Source organism: Calypte anna, chromosome 4A (genome assembly GCF_003957555.1).
Source record: "Calypte anna isolate BGI_N300 chromosome 4A, bCalAnn1_v1.p, whole genome shotgun sequence".
NCBI lineage: Eukaryota > Metazoa > Chordata > Aves > Apodiformes > Trochilidae > Calypte > Calypte anna.
Window position 1 is genome coordinate 13,426,900 of NC_044248.1, and position 12,390 is coordinate 13,439,289.

The 12,390-nt window shown below is 41.0% G+C and overlaps 1 long non-coding RNA gene across 1 annotated transcript in view; it reads left to right on the top strand.

The window, feature by feature from the left end:
• Positions 1–1,083: 1,083 nt before the first annotated feature.
• The window catches only part of LOC115598271, a 49,774-nt gene continuing 38,467 nt past the window's right edge, over positions 1,084–12,390 (top strand). Inside the window, exon 1 of the long non-coding RNA XR_003987534.1 lies at positions 1,084–1,134. This is a non-coding gene — a long non-coding RNA (uncharacterized LOC115598271). The remainder of the gene's footprint in view (positions 1,135–12,390) is intronic.

The following is a 12,390-nucleotide window of genomic DNA, read 5'->3' on the forward strand; positions in this document are numbered from 1 at the left end:
CCTAACACAAAACTGAGACTCCACATAATTAGGATAACAGCTATTATTTTACTTCTTTGGTCTGCAATTAGTGTCATTCATAGTTCAAGAGGGAAAGAGTCAAAGACTTTTTACAAGTTACTGCTTTAACCTCACCTCATGCTTCATAGGTGCATTCTGAGCAAAGGAGCTTCTGACTCTCCCTTCATTGGAAGTCCACCAATTAATGCCTTGATTATGTGGATCATATCCAGGAGAAAACAATAATAGTTCTTCAGGTAGAGTTTTTCCTGCTAAGGGTCTTAAATAGTGTTTTTCTTACAATACCAACAAAATTCAAAGAGCATGACCTGCACAGCAGACACATTTCCAACATGGCCATTTATTGACAGTGAGCATACTGCAGAAGGCAGGAAGAAGAAAGGGTAAGGAGAGATTGCCATAGCAGAAGTTTTCTTGGGCTATTTTCCAACACTCAGATTGTATAATATAGAACATCCTTTTATAAATATGACCTTTATAATATATTGTATTAGCCTCCTTTTACCATGAGGAATGTTTTATTTTAGTTTATGCAGTTTTAACAAAGACTGGTGAGGAAGTATCTATCATTTATTACTTTTGATGGAAAACTTATTCCACAAATCAAACATTTCACAGAAAAATGTTTACAGAAAACTGTAGTTATTTCACACAAAAAGAAAAAATATACGTAAAAAAAAAATACAGCTAAGTTCATACCTTTTGGGTGGCCAGTTAATGCTTTCCATCTGGATTACAGATCAGCTTGCATCTGGGACTGATAAGGCACTCACCCCTGGGGCTCCGCCTGATGGAGCAGCTCGGCTGCTGCTGGCTGTGGCAAGGAGCCTGCTGCCTCCCACCCGTGGAAATACAGCAGGAACAGAGCTCATGGGACACCATGCCAGGGTAGGTGCCTGACCAGCTTTTGCCCTGTTTGTCCTTCCAGCTGGAGAGGAGTTTCCTCTGTGACTGTGAGAAGAGTGTGGGCTGCCTGGTGTCCTGAAACCCAGGACATGACTGCTCCTTCCACCAGGGACTGCGGGACCACAGCTGAAGACTGGGGGAAGTGACAGCCCTGTCAACAATGCCTGAAGATGCTCACTGAAGAGTCTCCCTGTGCCCAGGAGCAAGGTACTGCCCATCCTCATGTGTTTCCCTCAGCCTTTTCAAATGGGAAAGGCCAACATTTCTTCATAATTATTGATTTCTTGCCCCCTGTAGTGCTTAGAGTCACTGGCTGAGGAACAAACTGAGAACTAAAGACAGTGATAACAGAGGACTTGCTTACCCTGAGCAGCCTCTGCCTGTCATGACAACAGATGATCACCTTGATGGTTCTAACAAATCAGCAATTAGCTGGCCAATATATTAGGGTGTCTGACATTAGGAACCAATGACACTGTTTCCTCTTCCTGAATTTTGTAGCAGGCATATTTGGTCTGTGAGTGATTTTGTAAATGAGATGACAGGGGTTTGTCTCCTTCACTGAAATTTTTACAAGTTGGATACCTGCCCTGTGCAGTTTCACAGAAACAGTATGAATAGCAGGAACTTAATGGAATGTTATGGACAAGTTTGAAACTTCTTGGCAACAGCTATGGAGTCACTTCTAAGGAAAAAATGCCTCAGTACTTAATCAGAAAATTGTTGTTTATGAGCAATATAGAATTTTTATGTGGTACCAGATGTGATTGGACAGAGTTGCCCCTTGAACTGCAAAACTGGCTTGCAGTATTGAGTATTGTAGTCATGATAAACATCCCTCAATTTTTCTTGAAACATCTGTGGAGGCTTTGAAATCATGAGCATTTTAGGGTGTTTGACTTGCAGTTCCAGAGTAAGAGGGAAAACTATAGTTGAGGAACTATTTTGGATGCTTCATGAAAAGTTTAAGACAGGAAGACTTCCATTAAATCAAAGCTGTAGGTAAAGACATGCATTGTCAATCAGACAGCTGAGAACTGCTTCACTGTGAATGAAGTCCTAGCTTCTGCAAAGTGTCAACCACCAGTCATCAGAAACCTATTCATAGAAGAATTCAAGTTTAATTATAGTAATCTTTGAACAGTCACAACATTCCCACACAGAATTCCTGAAATTAGTTAGAGAGATGAATCAGGAAGGGCACACTGCATTAACTCAAACCTTAGAAGCCTGTTCTTAAAACCATCATTATCTCAGCATCTGAGTGTGCTGTGGGTGATGCTGTCACATCAACTACATACTAGCCATCATTTAGAAGCTTATTGATCCATTTTTCTGAGTATATAAAATCAGGCTATTGAAGATGGAGTACAGATAGCATGGTCCACACATCATAAGGCAGGAGCATTTGATTTCACTGGTCTCCAGTACAAAATGGCAAATTTAATCAATTTTGTTATCATGACAGACCATTTGGCTGGTGTGTTTCTCAGTCTAACACATCAATCCCTTGCTTTTTTCATGGCTGAGGGTGTGCAGCTCAGCTACTACTGCCTGTGCTGCTATAAACTGCTGGCCCTGGTAAGCAGCTGTATCCCTCTAGCAGTGGCTGTTAGTACAAATCTGAAGAGCAGCATGTACAGCAACTGGCAAGAAACTGTGAGAGCACATCATTGTCTGCTGGTTAAACCCACCACAGTCAGTAGCTGTAAGAGGACAATATGGATCAACCAGGCTTGTACTAACTGAAGTGCAGGATCTCTTCCAGTCTTCATAGAAAATCCTTCTGATTAAAAAGAAAAGCCTTTTATATCTTCAGCTCACCAAATAGCCATCTCATTCAATACACCAACACTGCTCTCCTAAATTCCTGTATTATTTTCCATGCTTAAAGAGCACATGTGTTGACTGGCACCAACTGAGATGTGCTAAAAGCCATCCAAGAAGCATGAAAAGTGGCATCAGATTGTGTGAGCCTGCAGTAATCCACTAATCTTTTTGAACACATTCTTTTATTTAGGCAGCATCTGGTTGTTAGATTTGACACATATTACAAAACTGATCATTATTGTGTAGCTGGCTAATCCTTAGTTTGAGGAAGGATTGATTTTTGCACTCATATAGGAAAGCTGTCAACATAAGCACTAGAGCTCTTTGTTTCTAAGTGTATGATACACTTCGTTTCAACAACATTATCAGGGACTTTTTATACGTGATTGGTAGGTGTACACAGAGGGAAAAATGTATAAACTGTGAGCACAAAAATGCATCACATCCAACAATCAAAGTAGAAATGGGCTTTTCTGTGGAACGTGCACTCATGTGCTTGGAGTTAGATGACAGGGCTGTTGCAGCAGGCATTTAAGTATTCCTGTAAAGGCAAACATTAAATTACAGAATCACTTAGGTTGGAAAAGGTTCTTAAGATCATCAAGTCTGACTGTTAACAAGACGCTGCCAGGATCACCACTAAACCATGTCCCTAAGTGCCACATCTACATAACATTGAGTCAGGGATACAGCTGCAGGAGAAATACTAGTCTAGGTCTCTTCTGATGCCTTTACACCTAAACATAAAAATACATTAAAGTCAAAAGTAGGGATGCATTTTTAATGTGAGTATTCACAGAACAGCATACTTTCTCCCAACTATGTAGAGTTTTCCTTAAAATATTTTTCACTAACTTGAAAAAACAATGTCCAATAGATCTTGCAGAATTAATATTCATTTTTACAAGTTTCCAGATTATTAGAAAGTAGGTTACAATGAAGACATTGAAAGTTAGTTCTTAACACTGGCTTTTTGGTGAGCATCTCTTAACTAGGTCTTTAAGTATATTTTTCTTTTTAAGTTCTCAGAATGCAGTTCCACTATTTCTAGTGTTTTCTTTTAATCACTGTTAAAGTCACTGAATGACTTTCAATTTCCATTAAGAGAACTGAACTCAATATCTGGGCAAAATGATGCTTCAGCCCAGATAGCAGAGTAAGACCCCATCCCTTTTCTGATGTACCTTTTTAACCCATAAATGAATGCTGAAAATCCAGGAGGTAACGATTCCCACCTGAACAGGAATCAGGGAGAGATTTTGAAGGACCCATTCCAGATCAGTTGTTTCAGAAGTATGTTTCTGCACCTGGAGATGAGGCCCATTTAATCTGCCATTTAAAATATGCACTAAGGTATTTAGTTCTAAGAAACTATTCTAAGTTCATTCTTGATAACTGGATGCACAGAAATCACTGATACATTCAGTGATACTAGTTTAATAATGTGCACAAATCTTTACATTTTGTGACCAGCTTCTAGTGGCCATGGCATCAGGCCTTATACAAAACTAAGGTAAGTCTAAATAAGTTATTATAGATAGAAGCATAAAATCTCTGAGTGCAACCATCTTATTTCATCTTATTTTTCATGTGCCTTCAGGACAATCTATTCCATGATCTTGCTAGGCACAGAGGCAAGACTGACTGGCATGTTGTTCCCTGGGTCTTCTTTTTTTCCTTCTTTTCCATCTTTAAAAATGTGCATTATGTTGGCCCTTTTCCAGTCAGTGGGAACTTCACCACAGTGCCATGACCTCTCAGTTAGGATGGATAGTGGATTAGCAACTTTACCTGCCATTTCTCTCAGAATCCACAGATGGATCTCTTCAGGTCCCACAGACCTGTGCATCTTCAGATTCCTTAGATGATCTTGAACTTATTCTACACCTACTGTGGGTGCCTCTTCATTCTCCCAGTCCCTGCCTTTGCCTTCTGTGACTTGGGCACTGAGGCTTGAGCACTTGCCAGTGAAGACCGAAGCGAAAAAGTCTTTGAATACCTCCGCCTTCTCCATATCCTGGGTAACCAGGCCCCTGTTTCCTTCTGAAGAGGGCTCACAGCTTCCCTAGTCTTCTTTTTATCACTGACCTGGCTAGAAGCTGGCCAGATTTAATTCTATTGGGGCTTTGTCTTTCCCAACCTGATCCCTAACTGCTCAGAACACTTCTCTGTATTATTCCCAGGCTACCTGTCCTGATTATTTTTTTTTTAATACATCACTCCTGATCTTGGAGGATGTGATCCTTAAATATTAACCAACTTTCTTGGGCTCTGTTTCCCTCCAAGTCTTTATCCCATGGTGCCTTTCCACACAGGCCCCTGCAGAGGCCAGAGTGTACTTCCCTATAGTCCAGAGTAGTGAGCATGTTGCATGTCCTCCTTGCTGCCCTAAGGATCATGAAATCCACCATATCATGGGCCAAGGCTGCCACTGAGCTGCATGTTCCCCATTGGTCCCTCCCCGTTGGTGAGAACAAGGTCCAGCATAGCTCCTGTCCTCATTGGCTTCTCTATTACTTGGAGAAGAAAGATTATCTAGGTAATGAGCTTGAATAACATTTTTACTGCTTCATTGATGTAACCATTTTAGAATCAGATTTGCTTTACTCTTGCACAACAGATATTAAACCAGGTACCTTCTCAGCTTTTGAAGGAATGTGATCATGAATGCAGTCCAACTCCTATGAAATTGTGACGCTTTTTTCTCAGTAAATCTGAGCTAGATAGGGACCATGGCAAACCCTGACACTTGCTGCACTGTCCAGATGCTAAGTTTTCAGTATAGGGCACTTAAACCAGTGTTGGGTTTTTTTGTTCTGAAAGTGATGCAAATTTGCCTGCTAAGATGCAATTCTCATGCTGATAAAACTGCAAAAACTGTGTGGCTGATCAGCACAAAAGTTTAGATCACATTTATACCATATTTTTTCCAAACTGAGTGAAGGATTTATGTGCAGATCTGGGATTCTGCTTTGCACTATAATGATTTCACCCAGTGGGAATGTTAATTTGCACACATTATCCTATTATCATGCCTCTCTCCAAGCTTTATTAGCTTGACTGCAATGCTGCACGAACATAGAAACCCTGCCTTCAGACATGAGTTGGTTCATGCACGGCCAGTGTGAAAATCATTGCTTTTTAGATCTTTGCATGTTTTTGCCATGTATATTTCTCCAGATTGTCTCTTTTGTGTTTTTATTACAGTCTATGCCCACTAAATCTATATTTAGCCCTTTACTCCAGAAGATTCTCATCAATATATTATATAATAAACTGAATTTTTAATCAGTAACTCTTCCTGCATGAGTACATGCCAGCTTTTTTACATGGAAAAATGCAAATAATTTTATTCATTCCATATGGGAGATGGATTATAAGGGTATTAAAAAATGAGCAGAGTAGCAGAAATGAAAACCTGACCAGCGTTTCTTCTTTTATTTAAGAAAAACTGGTCAGTGTATTACCCTGACTGGAGACTGGAGGGGAGACTTGAGAGAATATGAATGTTGTTTGACAACAAGGAGTGGAAATCTCTCTTCATCCAAATACTGCTTGGCTAAGGGCTAACACAAGTTTCTTGTGAATCTTCAAAGGTATCAGATTGGCAATCTCACACCATTAGTCCCAGTTAGGAGTTAGGAGGCAAATAATGGCAAATATGGTGTTGGGTACTTGCCTGCTGGAATCTGTACTGAGCAATCTCTGTGTCCCCTGTGAAGTGGTTTCCTGAACTGGACTTCAGAGATACAGACACAGTGTGAACGATGCCAGTCAAAGGGATCTGCTGTGCAGAGGCAGCAAGGAACCACGGGTGCCTCTGTCAGCAGGGAAAAAGTTTCTTACCAACATTTTTGTGATTTATTCAGAATGCCTGAAGACCCAGAATCGCTGAGTCTAGTTGTAAGAAGATGTTGTCCATAAGAATGATTAGTTTGTTGTTCATTGTTTTGTTGTAATCTATCAGTGCAATGCAGAGCACCTTCCAGGCACAAATTGCAGACCTTGTGTGGCCATAAAACATTACAATCAAAAATTTAAAAGATACCCAGCATTAGATCCATCTTTTTTTAGAAAGAGTTTCCCTCTACCAACTTGTCCTACTCCAATTCACTGTGAGCTAAGCTCTCCCCACCCTGAGTAACTGCACTAATTAAAAAAGTTTTTAGCTAATTACATTTCATACTGCCTCTTAGGTTGACCTAATTTGTGCTTGGCAGGCTCTGTAAGGAAAGTTAGTCAGTCAAAATGAGACACTGTGTTGCAGTAAACAACTCTGTGCAGGCAATATCTGGGCAACCTAAAAGAGACCTTTTTTATCTCTCTAAAGGTAAAAACACCAAATGGTGTTTCTTTGCTTTTAATTTTATAGGCACTTTCTGGGGCAAAATCAAATAGTGGATTTGTTGTAGCACTGAGATGTGTGCAGAAAACTGGCCCTCACTCCATAGCTTTCCCCCAGGAAGGGGAACAATGTAGCCCAAAACAACCTACAAAGCACATCTGGGCACCAAGTTTCATTTGATCTCCCAGATCCCTCTTGGTCTTGGAGGGCTGTAGGCAGGAGCTGGTGCAGTGTGCTGCCTGCTTGGTGTGGGCACCATGACCAGGGAGGGGAATGGAAGGAGCCTGACAGGGATTGATGCTTCACTCAGCCTTGCCCTCTCCTGCAAGCCTGCACAGTGGGAGATGGCATTGACTCAGTGATGCAGATAACACCATGAAGCCCACTTCCCTTCAATCTGCAGATAATAAATTGTTAGAGGAAAGAGGAAGCCTTAAACTCCTTTCCTGGTGTACCTGGCACGTGGATTCCCATTACAGGCCAATGTAGGGATCTTTAGCAGTTCTTGTACCCATATGAAGTGCTACCGAAGCTGAGTCAGGAATGACACAATTGCATTAGCAGGGCTGATGTCTCAACAGGACTCATCCCATGTGTGGCTCTACAAGAAGGAATAAAGGTTCCATGCTCAGAATAGCTCAATGCTCACTTCATGGAGGCACCACTTGAAGGTCAGTAGCAAATACATAATTACAGAAACATTGGCGAAGAGCGGACGGTGAAAGTTTTAAAGTCCAACTTCTCCCTGGAAGTGGGACTGCCTCCAACACTGGTTCATCAGGTCAGCTGTGACCTTTGTCAAGTCCTGAAAATGTCCAAGATGGAGACTCCCCAGCCTCCCCAGGCAACTTCTTCCAGTGCTGCACTACTCTCCTAGTAAAATAATTCCGTGTAATGTCCTACCTGAACCTCCAGTTTGTGGTCATAGGAATATTTTATATCATCTCTGAGAGAAGTTTGTTTTTCTCACCTACATACGATGTGTCAAAATCATCACTAAGGTCAGTTTTTTCTATACTCCACCCAGCGCTCTCCTCCCCTCAGTATAGGCAGTTATTTCAACAAGATTTGCCCTTGATTTACCTTTCCATCCATAAATGATTGGAAATAATTTCCCAGAAGACATGGTCCATGATCTTTCCATGGACTGAGGTAAGCCTCTCTTGCCTACAGTTCCTCCTCCCAGGTCCTCATACTTGCCTTCCTTAAAGATGGATATAACAGCCTTTTTCTAGCAACAATCAGAGATCACACTTCCCCAGTTTCTCCACAGTTTTCTGCTCAGCACTTTTTAGCAATTTTCTTGAAGCCTTTCACATGGACTGTGTTTTGTACATTGCTCTACAGATTCTCATCATTTCATAATCATTCCTGATGCTATTCAAGATACCAGTTTTCCCTTGTAGAGCATATCATCATGCCCTTTCTTTCTGTTATTTAGCTATGGCTCGCTGGCCAGGACATGAATAGAGAGATTAATTGAAACAGGGGATTTTTATGCAGACAGAAAATTAACATAGGCTGATGAAAAGCACTGGCTATCTTCTTGTCACTGGATTAAGCTTGAGACTTTCAGCATGTAAGGTATGTTTCAAAATGTGTTCTTTGTTCCTGTTATGTTACTACAGGAGCCCTGCACTTTTTGTTCTTTTGGGCAGCAATATACACTGTTTAGTGCTTTTGCAACCAACTCCCCATAATGTAATTGGGTACTAGCTACTGAGTTTTAAGATAGGAGCATTTTCTAAATTACAGCAAATGAACTTAATGACTATTATGATTTACTCAAGTTAAATTCTCCCTCCCAAAATGTATAGTTTATTTAATGTAATTTAATTAATGTTTTGGGCATGCAGAATGCATACATAAATTATATAGGTGAGTCTAAAAAACCAGGAAACACTCTGTATATGACTTCACCTTGCCATTCATATATCATATAATAAGATAAATAACAATTGGCATTTAGGAAATTACATTACAGAAGTGATGTAACAAGTTAGTGTCTTAAATTCCAAAGGTAGTTCTTAAATTGTCTGTTTGCTTTATATCTTACATACATCTCAGGCAAATGGTCACTTCCTGTCCCTTCTATCCATTCTGATAGCTGAAATTCCTATCTGAAATGACAGTATTAAAAAATGAAATCGCAGAAGCAAACAAGGGCAATCTGTTATATTTACCTAGGCTGTCTTAGCACACAGACTTCCCTCTGACAAGTCAATCATAAAATCAGTTAATGGACTTAAATGAATTGTATGTAGAAAGTCTGTGTTTTATATATGATCTCAGTTTTTGCCTATTGGGTCACTTTGGTTACATGCATGCACAGGTTCTCTGGAGGTGTATGCTATGCCAGTCACAAAAAATGTGACTGCCAGCTTTCCACTGCTGATGCTTCAGAGCCAGTTTAATCCAGTTTTGTAGTTTCTCCACCCTGAGCTCCACCCTGCCCTATACACTCTCTTTTTCCAAGTCATGATATTATATGATGGTGCCAAAAGGAAAGTTGTGTGTCAAACATGATGTGAGAAGTCCACAGTGCTTCTGCAGTGCTGTAGAAGCCACACATGCAGTATGTGTTGCATGGACATATGCAGATCAGGTATGTGGAACTTAATAGAACTGAAATATTCTCTTGATTTATCCACGTTCAGCACCTCTACCACAAATACAACTAACAGCTTGCACTCTCATCTATTAGTAACAGCTCACAAGAAATAAAACCTGTAATTGTACAAGAAAAAAAAAAAAAGCCAAAGAGGCCAAACAGTGAACTGGAATTTCTGTCAGTCACTTCTGGGTGTGTGAGAGGCAGAGTGTGAGCAAGACAGAGCCTCTCAAAGTCTGAGCATACTAGCCCAGTTTTTCAGAGGCACACCTCATCAGCTGCACCCACACATCAACCCTTCTCTCCCCTGTCACCTGTAATAAAAGGAGAAATGAAACACTGCAATTTCCTCAGCCACGGTGTTCAGGTAGCTCGTTAGTTTCCCACCTTGATGGCTTCTTGCAGGGTTCACCATTTTCCTCTTTCTTCCCCCCAGAGGAATAATGCCCTATTGTTATCCTACTCCTGAGCACTTTCCAAGATGATGTCAGGTGAGTGCACAGCGTTCCCCATGCCAGAAGTCCTCCTTCCCTGCATTATGTAGGGTTCATTGTCATGTCACAGACAATTACTTTATCTGACACTTGTCATCATGCAGTCAGACAGGAATACTTTACCTCCAAAACTGCTTACTTGGCACCATCCTCTGCTGACTTTGCTCTCCTTTCAGCCTGCCTGGAAGGAATGAATGGGGTGGAAAGGAGACAACAAGCTCAGTTTCAAGCCATTGCTCTCAGGGCCGAGCTGGGAAGCTCTCCAGAAAGGTATCTTCTACAGCTGGAGCTCTGGACTCACCCAGAGCAACTCTGAGAGCCCAGCACCAAAGAAGGCAGGTGGCCAGAGAAAAGGTACTTGAGAGCCTTAGTATTGCATCAGCAGAAGGGGAAAGACCCCTGTAAAACTCGCCTAGAAGTAGCCAGGGTACAGCTGACAGCATATAGGACATGCTTCCCAGCCCATTTTGGGCATCCACTCTGACAGCACTGTGACAGGTCCATCAGCTGCATCACCAGTCAGCACCAGGCAACAGGAGAAAGGCCAAAGTCCAGAATTTACCTTCCCCCAAAATGTGCATATCCATTGTACTAAACATTCTATGTCATCTCTACATCTGTGCCAACACATGGGAAAAACTTGGTGCTTTGCTTTTTTAATCACATTCTTGCATTATTTTTCTGTCACCTAAAACAAAGGCAGCTGATTTGTGTTAATTCCATCTTAGATAAAATAAATTTACAGGTAATTCCCTGCCTTTTGTATAGCAGCATGTGAATTAGTTAGGCATTCAATGCTGACCTGACACATCCACAGCTGTGGTATGAAGTCAGTGGATCTCTCTGCAGAGTGGTATATTATTCAGTTTAGTGGCAGAATGGCAGGGAAGGAGGCCATGCAAAATCTGTCTCATTTACCTATAAAGCAGCTTACGGTCAGAAAGATATTTCTTTACTGATATTTGGCCACAAGCAGTAAAAGAAGCAACAAAAACTAGTGATCAGAAGACTGCTGTAGTGTCAGGAAAGGTTAATGTTTGATGTTGATATTTTGCCACAGAGGAACGAGCAAATTTGTTTTCAACAGCTTTTACTCCAGGTGATTAGATGAGATGAGACAGGTTTGTTTCTAGTAAACCATTTATCTCTCTTTCCAAAACAGTACACAACACCTATGAAACATAACTGATCAGACACACCCTATAAGAGATACACCCTTCTCACCCCTGAAAGCCAGCAAAATCTACATTTTCATCTCAGACCAATCGCGTGAAGAATGCTGGATGCTCAGAGCCAGCATCTCACCACATGTAAACCAAAGAGGTTCTTCACAAGGCAGTGGAGTAGTGCCAGCTGTGCCATTTCATATCAGATCTACAAACCTCTCCACACATGTGTCTGTTTGACTACAAGAGCAATCTGAAGTTACCTGCTTATAGAAATGGGCCTTCAAAACGTGTAGAAAACATATTGGGCAAAAAATTTGCCCCTCTCAGGAGTGATGAATCCAGTGCTCTTTATACCAACAGCAACTTTTAGTCAGTCCTCTTGCTTAACACAGGCCAGAAAATGTCATCAGCACTTCCTCAATTAAGTGTACTACATTGTACTTGAACCTGGGTTTGCTTATCTAGATTTTGGGTATCTACACTAATATCTACAATTATGATTTTATGTACTACAAGGTCTTACAAGCATGTACAACTAGAAAGCCCATGAAGAACACATACTATGCTGTCTGTAAAACAGCAACCCATCCAAAAAATTGCCTTGTAGGCATGCTAACCCTTTAAAATTATGAAATAATACTAACTATTGAAATTTAAATTGTTTTAGCACATTGACCTGCCATGCCAACCAAATATCACCAACAGACACATAGTTCAAAAGAGCTTTCCTTCTTGTTTGTCAATAATTAGGGAGTTCCCAGAAGAAGTGGCACAGTTTATCAGACTCCTCAGCTCTGTGCTCCTTTAGTACAGATCCAGAGAAGGGACAAGCAAGCCTGGTATTACTGCTCCATGAGAAAAATCCTTTTTTTCAGAGGAGAGTGGTACTGTGTCTCCCAGAAGGAACATGGCCCATGGAATAGCATGTTAGGGAAGAGTTCAGCCCTACTTCTGCACCTAGTTGAATGCTGGAGTTTCAGGCACCAACTCATGTCAGTTCCTCAGAGGATAAGA